At 38.7% G+C, this 13,588-nt stretch overlaps 2 long non-coding RNA genes across 12 annotated transcripts in view; one reads left to right on the top strand and one right to left on the bottom strand.

Moving 5' to 3' along the window:
- The first annotated feature begins 3,088 nt into the window (after positions 1-3,088).
- LOC111253478 (uncharacterized) lies at positions 3,089-13,058 on the top strand. Its single transcript, XR_002674674.2, has 4 exons — positions 3,089-3,229; positions 4,304-4,486; positions 9,372-9,562; positions 10,491-13,058. It is a non-coding gene; the product is annotated as an uncharacterized LOC111253478 (long non-coding RNA).
- The window catches only part of LOC111253481 (uncharacterized), a 33,365-nt gene continuing 22,952 nt past the window's right edge, over positions 3,176-13,588 (bottom strand). For 5 of the 11 annotated variants that reach the window (XR_015322606.1, XR_015322605.1, XR_015322604.1 and 2 more), the window contains 4 exons: positions 10,325-11,581; positions 9,850-9,904; positions 9,376-9,543; positions 4,682-5,110 (listed from right to left, as the gene is read on the bottom strand). This is a non-coding gene — a long non-coding RNA (uncharacterized LOC111253481). Of the gene's footprint in view, positions 4,535-4,681; positions 5,111-9,375; positions 9,544-9,849; positions 9,905-10,324; positions 11,582-13,588 lie in introns of those variants that run through there. The other 6 variants (XR_015322607.1, XR_015322609.1, XR_015322612.1 and 3 more) reach the window with 4 other exon arrangements.

The raw sequence follows: 13,588 nt of genomic DNA, 5'->3' as shown, positions 1-13,588 counted from the left end.
CAAAACCATCGTAGCAATTATGTAACGTCGATAGCGAAATTCGCAGTGTACGCCGATAAAGCTCTCAGCAGCGTCGATATAAAAGATTCGTCAACCTCACATCTACATATGTATATATTCGGTACTGTTACATTTATTGTTTCCACGATATTCTCTGGCGATATAGACCAATTTCTATATATCGTCTATTAATAATCCACGTAAGGCTGAAACGACCTTGTGTCGTGTTCTGAGGAAAAATTTCTAAATCAATGTACAGTAAACAACTGGACATAGCAGCTAAACGCTTGATCGAAACACGATAAAACTGATGCTAAGTTTTCATCAAAATAACGCTAAGGCAACTTCTTCTTGTAGACAGACCTAACAGCATAGATCCGCGAGGACTGCTGAGTTCAAAGCAGAGAAGTTTAACTATAGTAAAGGTCATTTATGTATTTTGGAGATGAAGACTCTCGTGGAGGATAGCGTCAATTTCTAGAAGTAAAACATCAAGGAAGCCTTCGAAGTAGTCGTGAGTCAGCCGAGCACCGTGGCGCGCAGTATTAGTGACGCGTTCTAGCGTTTTGCAGTAGGGCAATGGGATCCACTGTATCTGGACAGTCTATTACACTGGACCCTACAACAAGCTGCTGATATACTATATGATATTCAGAATATTTAAATGTTCAGATTATTTAAATAGCAAATTATCTATTCGTAACTGAATCTAAATTATGTATGTAGCGTCAACGCATATGATACACCATTCCTTTGAGCCGTGTTTAAAACGACGTGGAAACGCGCCAAAAATAGACGTACCAAACGGATGCATGAATCTTATGTTTGTACGCTTTTATCCTATTAATGCTATATGCCGAATCTGTTTACAGCGCATGGGAGGACTTACATGCCGTATTAGTATAAATAGGGTAAGACACCATTTCTATGTATATAAACCAATAACGAAAAATCACCGCGTTAGTCTAATAGGGAGAACTCTGGAAGTGTTATAGTCGTCGCAGCGTTAAGCTTTGTCTTCTTCTCAGCTTCACTTCAACGAGCCGTTGACGATGATGAACGTGACGGATCTATATGGGGCCACCGTCTTCACCGACGAGAGTAACTGCTCCCGTTTTCATTTCCATGTTGAAATTACGTCGTAATAGATGCCGGATTTTGCGTCGCTGTTAAGCCCAAAGGGCAAAGATGTACGTGCACGGGAAAAGGGTTAAGTGTGTGATGCACGAGTCGGCGAGCCGGGTGCATTACTGTCCGCTATCTACGACCAAGGACATTAACGAATAGTAGCGGGAAACCCGTTTAGCTAGCTATCTATAGCTTTATCTAGTGGGTTAGATGTTAAGCATGTAACGAGCATAATCTACAAGAACAAGAAGGAGCGAGTGCAGGAACTGGGGGCAAAGAGGCTATGTGTGGAGCAGTGCACGTGGATCTTTTCGTTTATTTTTGAAAGTAAAACGCAAAAAGTAAAGGCGCAGGCCGACCAGAATTGAAAGCCTGGTGAAGGCATAGGTTTCATTTGTATTCGTTCGTAAACGAAGTCCGTTAAATTGTTGGGAAAGTTGTTCGTGCGGCATATAGTTATCCTTTTGGCTAGCTTTGATACACTTGGTCAGACTGAAAGGAATAGAGCGTATGTGGATGTGTAGCGCATACCGTTGACATAACATCCACTTTAACCTCAACTGATCCATTACAAAGAGCAGAAGGCTGACTGAAAGAGATTTGGTTTAGGTAAGTATGGGGTTGATGGCAAAAGCAAAAATACTTAGACGTTCCCGCTTTCGAAAAACAGCAGTTTTTTGTGACGGGTTGTGCTTGCTAACTTCATGAACACGCGCTTACGTATCCGCTTGACGTGCTCAGAATCAGCCAGCATGAAATCTGGTCTCGCCAGGGTACTGCTAAGACGTTACGCATTCAACAGTACTCTTAGTCACGAGTAACGAGATAGATGAATTTTCAGGCGAAGGTAACTGTAGTGACACGCTGGCTTAGAATTGAGAAAACTAGCGTAGAGTTCAAAAATTTTCAAGCAGAAGTTATAAGTTTTCCAGGATAATATGTACTGTATAAATGATAAGCAATGATGTTTTACTTTTTCAACCTGTGTGTCAGATCATCCTCAAGGAGACCGACTTGTGAATGAATTCAAGAAGTATCTGATGGCTCAAATACTTGGAGAATTAGGTGAACCTTTAATGGACTGTAGCGTTGTGTGTATGACGGGATTGATTACCTAAAACTGGATATGGAAAACAATGTATTCAACGGGCGGGACACGTGTGCCATAAGTGATAATTATCGTTTAAATTTACTAGGGTTAGCTATTTGTGCAGGCGGAAGTAACATATGAAATATTAGAGCGTAGCTGGTAAAAAGCGCGACCGTAAACTGCATTGGTGTCTTACGGTTAATATAGGCTTATACTTAATACAGATTTATGAATACTCTGAATTAATAATAAGTTAATACAGATTTTTTATACTCCCAATGACTTCAAGGCAGAGAGATGTCACAACCCTTATACCGCACTGATTTCTTAACAACGCGCGGCCCTTACTCTCGTGTCAGTACAGGGCTTATTATAAGCATGCGATTAAGAAAAGATTGAGATCAACAAACAATTTATCGCAGTTGTTTTTAGATTTGCAAATGCAGAATTTGTATACCTATTGTATAGGTGTTAAATTCACTTGATTGGCGGAGTGAACGTGGCGCTGCAGGCAACGTTTCACCTGCAACAGGCAACGGCCGCGGCAAAAAGGCGTTGCCTGGCCAACCTTAAACGTTCTCACATTTCTTAAATGTTTACATTAATTTCTATTGTATAGTTGCCAAACAACGAACTGTAGACTTCGGTTTAGCTTTCAAGGTCTCGACAGTTAAGCCAACCCTCGAGTTGCCTGTAAAACCCTCTATGTCCTATGCAAAGTTGAACCGATTACTCTTATCAAGGGATTATTTGTTCATGGAATCTGGCCCAAAGCACACATGCACTCTAATAAACCGAGCTTTAATGGACTTGCCCGCTTAAAAGAATCGTTCTTAGTCTCAAATAGAAGGTTATCGAAAGCTGCACTGGAAAAAGATCGCTAGGATGATTCTATTGGAGTGAGAACCGAGAACGCGCTATGACCAAATTCGTTCGATAAGAACCAAGCAAACACAGTTTATATTATTACTTCATGAAATTGCTGACACAAGTGAAGCCAATAGAGCAACCGTACGTATAATGTAACACGTTTATTCATAATAGTTATTTTACTGCATATAGTATATTTTTTTTTTTTTTTTTTGTTTCAAAGGCAGTGTCGTATATGACGAACATTTCTCGAGGGTTAAGTTCAGTATAATGAGTATAACAACTTAACGGTGGAGCATGATGATTGTCATTGACTATTCATTTCCGAACGACATATTCAATTCTGGTTACGGATTTATAACGTTCACAAAATTGCTGATTTCGGTATGGTTTACGGCCCATGATAAAGTTTCGTACCTGACTAACACACTGAATTATAGAATTGACAGTTTTCAAAACAAATAGTTTTCCTCGCGTTTTGGGAAGCTTTTGTTTGTCGACCCATATGTTATGCGGTGCGAAAAAAAATTATCGTGTGTACTACACCTGTGGCCTTATTGTTCAGTCCGGCTTTTTTTTTGCCCATTTGACCGATGAATCACCTAAAGAATAGCTTTCGATTCGTTATGTGAACGCTAAAAACGAGAACCGACCCAAATACGAAGAACTGAAGCCTCGCTACCCTATGTAAATTTCTACCACATCAACAAAGTACGTATGTTGAAAAGTAAACATGTGTTCTCTGCATCATTTCAGAAATCAATTTGCGTTATGATGTACACATGTACATGGTGGACAATAGGGTAACCTATTGCTATATTCGGTTAAACATGATGATTGAAACTTGTGCCCTGTAACTATACTGGAACATGTTCAGTTCTGAACTGCTGTTATCCAACCCTATTCGAATTCGTTCGTTTAAAATACATTTCTACTCTAGACACGTTCTACTGGTCACGCAAGCTCACTATTAAACAACGTACCATTTTTGGCATAAACGTAATTTTCATTTGTCTTCGACAAATTTTACTTGAAAGCCTACCTTGAGCAAATTTACTAAGTTCAGCAAAAGCTTCTTACGTACATATTAACACAGGCCCATAAACTCGAAAATGTACAGCTTTGGATAAGACGCATACGATAAGAGATTTCGAATTTGAACCAAACTATTTCGGGGTTAAAATTTGACCATGTTGTCATCCTGTACACTTTCAGAAACGTGATTCGTTGAAGCCACCCCAAGGATGATGGCATAAAGCAGATTGTTGAGAAGCTGAAACGGCAAACGATCTGCCAGTCGAACAAGTATAGAGTGAAAGGGCTTTTGACTGCTTTCTTTCTCTTCCTCTTGCCATCGGCCCTTTCGTGAGGGGAAATTAGGCGACGATTGTGAGGCCGGCGAGTTTGCACTGACAGGGGCAGGCCAAGGACGAAAACTGACATACACTCAAGTGTTCAAAAAGGCAGAAAGATATTAACGAGTCAGAATAACAAAGGCCGCTTTCAATAATAAAAATATATGCGGCGCTCAAAAAGAGTTACCTAGGTAGCTCTTTAGCCTCTGTAGCGACCGTAATAAATAAGACGTATTGGTAAATCTGACTGGCTAATTATCCGGTGGAATGCGCCAATTTTTTTATCGAGATTTTCTTAATAATGTTTGTTTCAGATATTTAATGTTAGAGATAATATCAAAAGACTAATACTAACATATGAGCATTCCGTGGATACAATATTTCTTTGGAGACTAGTGGCATCTTGTCGACGAAAAGTTTTCAAAATCCTTTGGCTCGAAATAGCGCGCCACTCAACATTTGCCAGTGCAGAAATCGCGTATGATAGCACCGCCGTATGTCGAATTGTTGGACCTTTTGTGTAGTGTGAGTGTTCACGTTTATTTAAATATTTATTTTTTAAATTGAAAATTATCTTACGCAAGCTCACGTTCAAGAGGCCCGGAACGTGCTAAGAAGTAAGCTAGTCTACAATTAGCAGTGAGTGACAGGTAAGAGCGGCATCAATCTGAAATCAAACATGGAAAGCCAGAATCGTGCTTGTTACTGTAATTTGTCCAGAAGTATACACGGGAGTACGTTGTATCACACCGATATCGCATAATGAATGATCTACAACGAATATTTAAGTGTTAGCGGGCTTCCACTAAGGGGGCATCGACAATTGACGGCATACGGCCCCGTCTTTTACTATTTTCATTTTATATTATATACCCTATTTGTATTGCTATCTAAACTAAAAACTTAAAATTGTAAACAGAGATGTGATTAGGAAACAATTAAGGTAGTTTTTGTATTTTCAGTCTAAATTTCAAGTCTAATCCATATGTTCATTGCCCGACATTTTCTGCGGGCTATTGATTACAAAGAGCTCTTTCAAACCTACAAGCCTAGGCAAGTACAAGCCTCAGCTTTACTTATCAACCTCATTTATTGTCGGAAATGAATTACAATGTATTTTTTTCATTTTTTCTAAAGGAAGGACTGCATATGGGAAATTTAACGACTATACCGCTCCTATGTCGTAAAGCGTGTTGCAGATGCATATATTTATCTGAATATGATAAAATTTGTTGATTGTGGATGCCCTGAAACTTATGCGAGACTTGCCATGATATTTAGCACTTGTTTGTCGTTTCCAATTAAATACAATTAAAAACGCTGCACCATGAGCTATGTGTGATACAGATAAAAGTGGGCAGGTCAGTCGGTGGTACGCCCAAATGTCGTTTCTAATATGCACAACTTATGACTTCTAGATTATTAGATATTGTTTTTTTTTCATTATTATTGCTTGACTTTTCTATTTGAGTATGGCTGGCTCATTCTCAAAAATTGCTTATATTTAACAATAACACTTGGAATGAAGGTCAAATCTCTGTATTTTTGGCCATTATAACCAAACCGACGATTACATTGTTACTGGTCTTATGCGTAATGTTTTTTTTTTTTAGAGATACTCGTATTGCAACAATGGTTTCGATATCTTCATCCCTCTTAGGCCTCTGCATGTCAATGACGCATCGTGTAACAGCTTTGTCAAATGGAAATAAAATAATTACGGTGCGGTTGAGATATCCTTTTAGTTGGTACTCCACAATATCTCCACGAGTGATACTCGTGGATAATAAATACTGTGACGACACGAAGTTCGGCATTTTTCGTGCCGCATTCACCGGGCCTGTTTTTTGACTGGTGGTACTTATCCTGTTAGGCAAGCAGCATAGAGGAACGGGCAGAATCTAGGTAACATTACTGCTGACAGAAGGCTGTCGCATTTAGCCTAGAGAGCTTTTGCCATAAACAGCGGGGTTCAACATACCAATTTTTACCTGTATTGGAAGACTTAAGTACGAGCTTCAGGTGTATTACGTATTTAAAGTATCAAGTTGTATGCTAAAGTTCTCTTACGTAGATGAAAAAATACCATTGAAAAGAACTTGTACGGCTTTTCAATTGCCACCATTGCTATTATTGCATTTCCTGTTTTTCTGATAGCATGTCCGCGACATATATTCTCAATACTTGATAACGCAGATGAGAACCCGAAATCATGTACAGATTTATTCCTTGTAAACTACATGACGAGCCACCGAGCAAATAATTGATGCGGAACACAAGGTGTGCCCAGGCACTTCGTTTTGAGCTCAGGGTTAACGAAGATGATTGAAGCCGAGGACAGTCCTTGCATCTCGTGTCCTCATTTGTTATATATATTACATTTTGCTAATTCTATACACGATATAATATTCGTAAGGAGATCTTGATACCGATTTGATATGGAAAAGAAATAACTGCTCTTCTAAAGTATTGAAAATAAATAGTTTTGTGAACATTTTTTTATATTTCAAAAACTGTAGAGTCCGCGTGCGTTCCATGCATACGGCTCTGAACGTCCTGTTCTAATCAAAGTAATCGATGACATTTTGTGAATTCTACACATGCTGCACGGAAGTATTCAAGAGTTCAAAGAAAAAAGTATTAAAAAAAAATTAACCTGAACTGGCTCTGGAAAAATGAAGCTCGAAAGAGATTCTGCTCTGGATGTAAAATGAAAACTTAACTATTTCATCCGTCTCCGTATGCAAACGAAGCTTCTTGTCAATCGAACGGTCAAATCAAGAAGCGCTTTTTCAGCGTTTGCGTTGCAAGGTCTATTTTGTGTACGCACAAACTTTAACGAAATGTCGACATAGCTGGCGAAGTGTTTTCTATAACGTTCTTATCTGTACAAAGCTAGCAAAAAGGAACTGTATTTCTCGGAAGTGACCTAATCTTAGAATTGCCGATTCACACTTGACCAGATAGCCTTGAATTTAGTCAGCAGTATTAATGAGATCCAACAGATAGGTTAAATTATGAGAGAATATTAATAAAATCGAATCGATAAATGGGTAAATGCAGTATGCCTACACGTTTTAGAGGTGCTCCATTCAATGAAAACCCTAAATGTCCGCTATGTATCACGAACGTACCGCATAAAAAAGCAAAAATTGCTTGAAGTTAAAAATTCACCAAATCCAATCAATTTACATTAATTTCGTTGCATGAAGCTTTGTAGATAAAGCCATTGTCACAACGAGCTTAATATCTCCAATATTGGTTTAAAACAAACTTATCATGCTTATTTGCTAAATAAGAACCACTACTTTTTTTATTTCTGTGATAATAAGTTGTTACGTCATATATTCTCGTCGTTGTTCATAACTTTCTAGTATCTTTCGATTAAAAGATGTATGTCGCCTCGCCAGAGAAGTTTTCCAACTACATTTTGAGTTTCGCGTCAAAAGTAAGGCCATGAAGATGACTGCGGAAGAGAGCAAAATCCGACACAGCATGTTCCGGAGGATATGAAGGCTTTTTTTATATGTTTAAGATGAAAACCGGGTTTTAGCTTTTCTCCTAAAGCCACTCAATGAATTCGGGGCATTGGAAGCGGTTAACGATTGTCATGTGGCTGCAATCAATTTCTTAAACCTTTCCAGAGTTATTTTTCCTGGAAATGCATGACGATCTTCCCATCTGGGATATCTGTCGTTGAGGAATTTTTTTAAGCGGTAATTGCATTCGCAATATAGTACCGCAACACAGATCATTAATAAAGTAGGAACGTCAATGGTACAAAAGGAACAAACAACAGGTGAGAGATGGTAAAAGGCGTGAGCCTTTAAGGGCGAAAAGTTCCTCGCCAACCTCGTAATAATCTACACGTAAATTAGTTGAATGCGATTATGTAACTCAAAACTGGCGTCAGTAAAAGGAATCAGTGGCGTGTGTAATGGCGGGTATGCGTAGCAATATTATCCAGATCTGGATTTAGTTTCCTCCTTTTCGAGGTAAAAGAACAAGGCTTTGTTACCGTACAGTGCCGCTACTTCCTATTGCAATAGCAAACTCATTAAGTTTCCGAATTTAAAAGCTGTTCAGATAGCGCATAATGTTATAGTGCCTAGGTAGGTTAGTAAGCTTTTCTAGTCAGATACTACAGGACTACCCTATTTAGTACACGGTGGAGATGGACACCCGCTACGAAATATCATACGCAGTTATGCCATCTTAGATGCCACATGCTTGTTAACAGAATACGCGTTGGACCCAGAGCATCTTCTAAAGCAGCTTAAACAAACAATTGTTTGTTTAAGCTGAACAAATTGACAAACAATCAACAACAAGATGAGCGTCAATTACTCGATCTGTTGATTGTTTGTAAAGTAAAAGTGAGTTTGACAACGCTGATAAACACTTAACATTAGAAAGGATTGCTCATCGATTTAGCGTTCTGTACAAACATCAATATGAACAGTAACAGTGCAATGATGGGATACTATGCTTCATATAGCTAATAAATTCATAATTGACTTATGAAAACTCGTTACGTGTACGGATCAGGCAATGGATAACGTGTGCAAAATAACACAGGGCAAGCCTTTTCAATCTTTCAAACTCTTCAAAAAGGTCTTTTCAACACTCTTGAGGCAGTTTCGGCGAACTGGCCACTTAGATATGTCAATTTTTGGTCAGATTTAATTTTAAATTCAAGCATTGGTTTCTTACAGAAGGGACGTCCGTCCGGCCAGCGGCTGTCTTGGTGGCAGCATTTAAATGGGCTCTACTCAGTTTTTTGCGGGAAGAGGCCTTTGACGCACGCGTAAATAAAGGAAAGACTAGTTGCAATGATGACCTCTACTTGACCATTTGTCAGCACTAAAATGAATCGTATCAATTTTAAACACAAACCCACTATTTCGCGTTATTTTTGTTGTATTTAGATACCTTCAGTTTCGAGGCTAAAGCTCACGGAGCTGGGATTTGATTTTGCCGCTTCATCGCGTCGAGAGACCCTCGAAAAACATTTTTCGAGTAATGGGTTGGGCGACTTATCTAACGAAAGACTGAATAGCTTTTCTGCGGCCTCTGGGATAAACGAAGGCTTCTGGGCACCTGAAGTGAACAAACGCTAGTAAGTATAATTATATCTTCATTTGATTTTCCGCTAGATGACGAAAGTCGCTCTGGTGTCTTCCCTTATCTGATATTCATGGCAGTAGTATTGACAGAGTTCGTGCTTCTACAGGGAGTTGCGTGTTACCGGTATAAAGCCCGTTGTTATCAGAAAACGTCTAAACGCCCCCAGCGTTTGCACTACGCGTTTAGTCTATACGTGGTTAGTGAGCAATAACGTAAAGTGGTTTGAAGCTTATTATTTAGTAACTTCAACAAATGAAAATTACGGTAAAGATGTCGTACTTTGATTTTGACTGATGTCCGTTCTTACATTCCCGATACAACAGAGCCCTGCAAACTGAAATAGAGAATTAATCAGCAATTCGTACCCAGGACTTATTACCGCGTTTATCTTTAGACAATAAGGTAAAGCTTTGTATATGACAGTATGCATTTTGCATGCTGATACGTTAAAATAATCTCGCAACTATATGAATACAAGGCAAAAAATATGTGGTGGTATTTTTATGACGTAAAGCTGGAGTCGAACTGTCCAACGTTTCGGATAATTTTTATGTATTATAAACGAAGTTACTGTAAGAAGTGCTATATTTATTGGACGTTACTATTTCGTAATCTATTTTTGGAAGAAATGAAAAGACTAACGTAGAATTAATGCAACTTAGCAAAGTTCTTCATCATTGCTTCAAAATTGGATTCCACGACCTTATTTATATTGTAGGATCTCTTGGTGGAAAACTTGAATGATGACACTCACCAAGTTCTATGATAGAGCTAAGCGTGGCTGAAGCCAACGACACCAACTGTCCACCAAAAGACGTTGACATATTGGCGAGAAATATTGGGTGAACAGAGTTCGCATACATAGGCTCGTATAACAACCTTCGTAATGCATCCATATTTACAAGCGCTTTTTCATTTAGTTTCCAGTTCGCTTGCAACTTCAGTGCGTCACACGATGTAATCAGGGTCGAACGGAAATCAGTCGAAGCTGCGGGCGTTCATCCAGCGCATGTTCCTTACCCCGGGCAATGTTCGACTACATCTTTGTTACCTTTGGGCCTAAAAAAACTTACTTGCGATGAAGGCAGATGTCACAGCCGTCATAGAAGCAGCATTCGCAACTAGAAAGCGGCTGTTCAGAACTTGAAGGATACAGAAAATTTCATGTTGGCTTTGAAGCAGCTGAGTGAGCATTGTGTAATAGAAGTAACTTTATAGGAAGGTGGATTTTTTAATCTCTATGTAGTTATTGAGCTTAAAAAGCGCAACGGCTAAGAACGCCAATTGCAACTATACGCAACTCAACGAACTGTATACGCATAAAATCAAGGGAATATAGTCATGGAGGTAGGAGAACCCTTCGGTTAGAAGTGAAAAATGGAAGAAAAAAGGAAAAAAAATATCGTCATATAGACGGTTTCAGTAATATTTTCATAGCATCTGCAACCTAGTCATAGAATGTTCGTGTGCGTTTTTGAATTTTTTTTTTGTTTTTTTTGAAACGCTAGCTGGCCCTAATGCGCTTATCGAATATATCGCGGGGGAAATTAGGCTCAAGTTACCAAAGAAATTATGCTATACGTACCTTCTGGTTAAAAGTTAAAAACATGACTTCCGTCTCTATTCACAGTAACATGGAGAGTGGCCGAAAAAATAGCTTAGAGCATTATCATTTTATAACAAGCACAGATGTGTAGAACTAATTGCATCGCAAACAATTTCGTATGAACGCCATTCATTTATTAGAAAAGTGCGGTCGTGCTTACATAGCTCCCGTGTTACCGTCTTGAAATTACGTGATATTGAATTTTTGGTTTAAGTAAGTGGTGTAGTAAGTTGTTCGAGCCTGCAAATTAGAATAAGGCCTCACAATTCTCTCGATGATCCCCTAACGATATAAGTGGCTCACCTAAACGCCATGCAAGCGACGACCTCGAGAGGTTGACGTTTCCAGACTATTTCCATCGAGCTGCACTGATCGAAATATCTTTCTCTACCATTCGCTTAGTCTCTGAAAAATAAACAGCATCAGCTTAAAAGAACAACCTTAAGTACGAAAATCCGTATTACCGGTTTGCAGTCTTTGGGAAGAAACCTCCAATGACAGTAGCTATCGAAGACCGAGAGGATTTGAATTTTGCACTCCTTCCAGTATAATCTGTTTGCGAACAAACACACTTCATACTAACTTTACTTTAGTATTTTAGAAGCTAGAAACTTAGTAGGATCCGTATTTTTGGGACAAGCCTTATTTCGGGGAGACATTTCATGCTGCCCGATTAATTCTGGAATCCTCGTAACGGTCTACGCTTTTGCTGAGTCAAAAACTGAACCATCTTCTGATTGAAAAGGAACATTTCAGTGGCAACAGAAGGGTGGGTACTGTTCACTAAAATTTAATGTGCCTATGCTGTTTATATTTTCGAGTCAAGGTGCAAAATTGTGTTGATGTTTACCAGTTTGTAAACTTTTCAGTCGTTCGATAATTTACATTGGAGTCCGGGCAATTTCATACCGATTGCTAAAACTTAATATTCGCTGATTAACCCTTGGACAGATAACAACCTGGAGTGAACCGTTATTACTTTCCTAGGATAATCGTTTGCATGGCCGTCGTCGAATGCCGCATCTATTAGAGTCTTCTGTCAAATGTGAAAGGCGTGCACGGTCAACAAAGTATACGCTTTCAGACCAGGCAAATTTAGTGCTTAAGAGGGGATCGGGCCAATCTCTAGTTGCGTAATAAGGACGTGCTTTAAGCCATAAGGCCGCAATGCAAGGTACCATGCAAGACCACAAGAAAACTTTACTTAACGCTCCTGAGTCTCTTCAAAACGTTTTCGAGACTGCAAACGTATAGCCATTGCTGTGTAAACTCCATATTGATTTAATGCCATAGTCCGATATAATTGATTGCTTATAAAGTAAACATGTAGCGAAAGAAAATTTATCAATGTCAATCCAGCAAAGTTCATAAAGTCGCAACGAATTGTTTTCCAATATTTTTTGTGATTATATACGAGACTGCACTTTAGTTTTTACCCTCTCCATTTGTTCTTGATTTTTCTAATCATTTTACACTTTTTTTCGTTAACTGAGCTGAGTTAGCTCCGATACCCCACTATTAGGCGCGTCAATTCGATATGATGGAGAAAGAAAATAAAAGACTTCTTTGCACTTCTGGTAACTCCGAGTTTACACACAATTATTTCATTCTATTTAGACTTCTACTCTTTAGAGCAGGCAGATATTCTTAACTTCTGTTCGGCATTATGTCCCGGCATCTTTTGAACAGCGCGGGGACTGGCGCCATCTTTTAAATGGCGCAGGGACTAGTGCGCCCGAATTTGATTTTATTTGGGGGGTAAGGGAACACGGTAATAATATGCTTATTATATCTCAAAGCTATTTTGACCGCACTAGAGTGTGTATAAACATCATAATTATGAATTGTTTAGAGATAAATAATTGTTCGTGGTGAATTCTAATCTATTATCGTAATCATTCCGAATGCAATGCATGTGTCGACAGTCTTTTTGTCTATGTTAATTAGGTTGTATCTTTAGTCGTTGTTAGTTAAACTAGGTCGTACCCGGAAGCCATTTAGCTCTTTCAATTCGTTTGATGAATAACTACGTAGATAAGTGAGTATAAAGAAATAAAGGTTATTGGAATTGAAGTGGTTGTCATAGGCACTTTGCAGCAATAAATTATGTTCGATCCGCGGGAAATCCATTCAACGGTCAAAGTTAAGACGTTGCCCTTCATTCATCACGTGTGCTCCTCAGAGACATTCAGTAACTTCTATCTTTATCTTATGTTCGGACACCCAGTCTACATCGTTTGGTGAATGTCATTTTGAAAATATAAATGTTTTTGAAAAAAAAAAATATATATATATATATATATATATTCTTTTTTTAACTACATTTTATTGAAGAAAGTGCTATTGAGATTACACTGCGCGATTCTGCAATCAGGTGTACACCAACATGTGAGTTCATAACCAGCACATTGA

This window comes from Varroa destructor, unplaced genomic scaffold, assembly GCF_002443255.2.
Source record: "Varroa destructor unplaced genomic scaffold, Vdes_3.0 BEIS01000001.1, whole genome shotgun sequence".
Classification (NCBI taxonomy): domain Eukaryota; kingdom Metazoa; phylum Arthropoda; class Arachnida; order Mesostigmata; family Varroidae; genus Varroa; species Varroa destructor.
The sequence above is the reverse complement of the archived record's forward strand: the minus strand, read 5'-3'. Positions and strand labels throughout refer to the sequence as shown.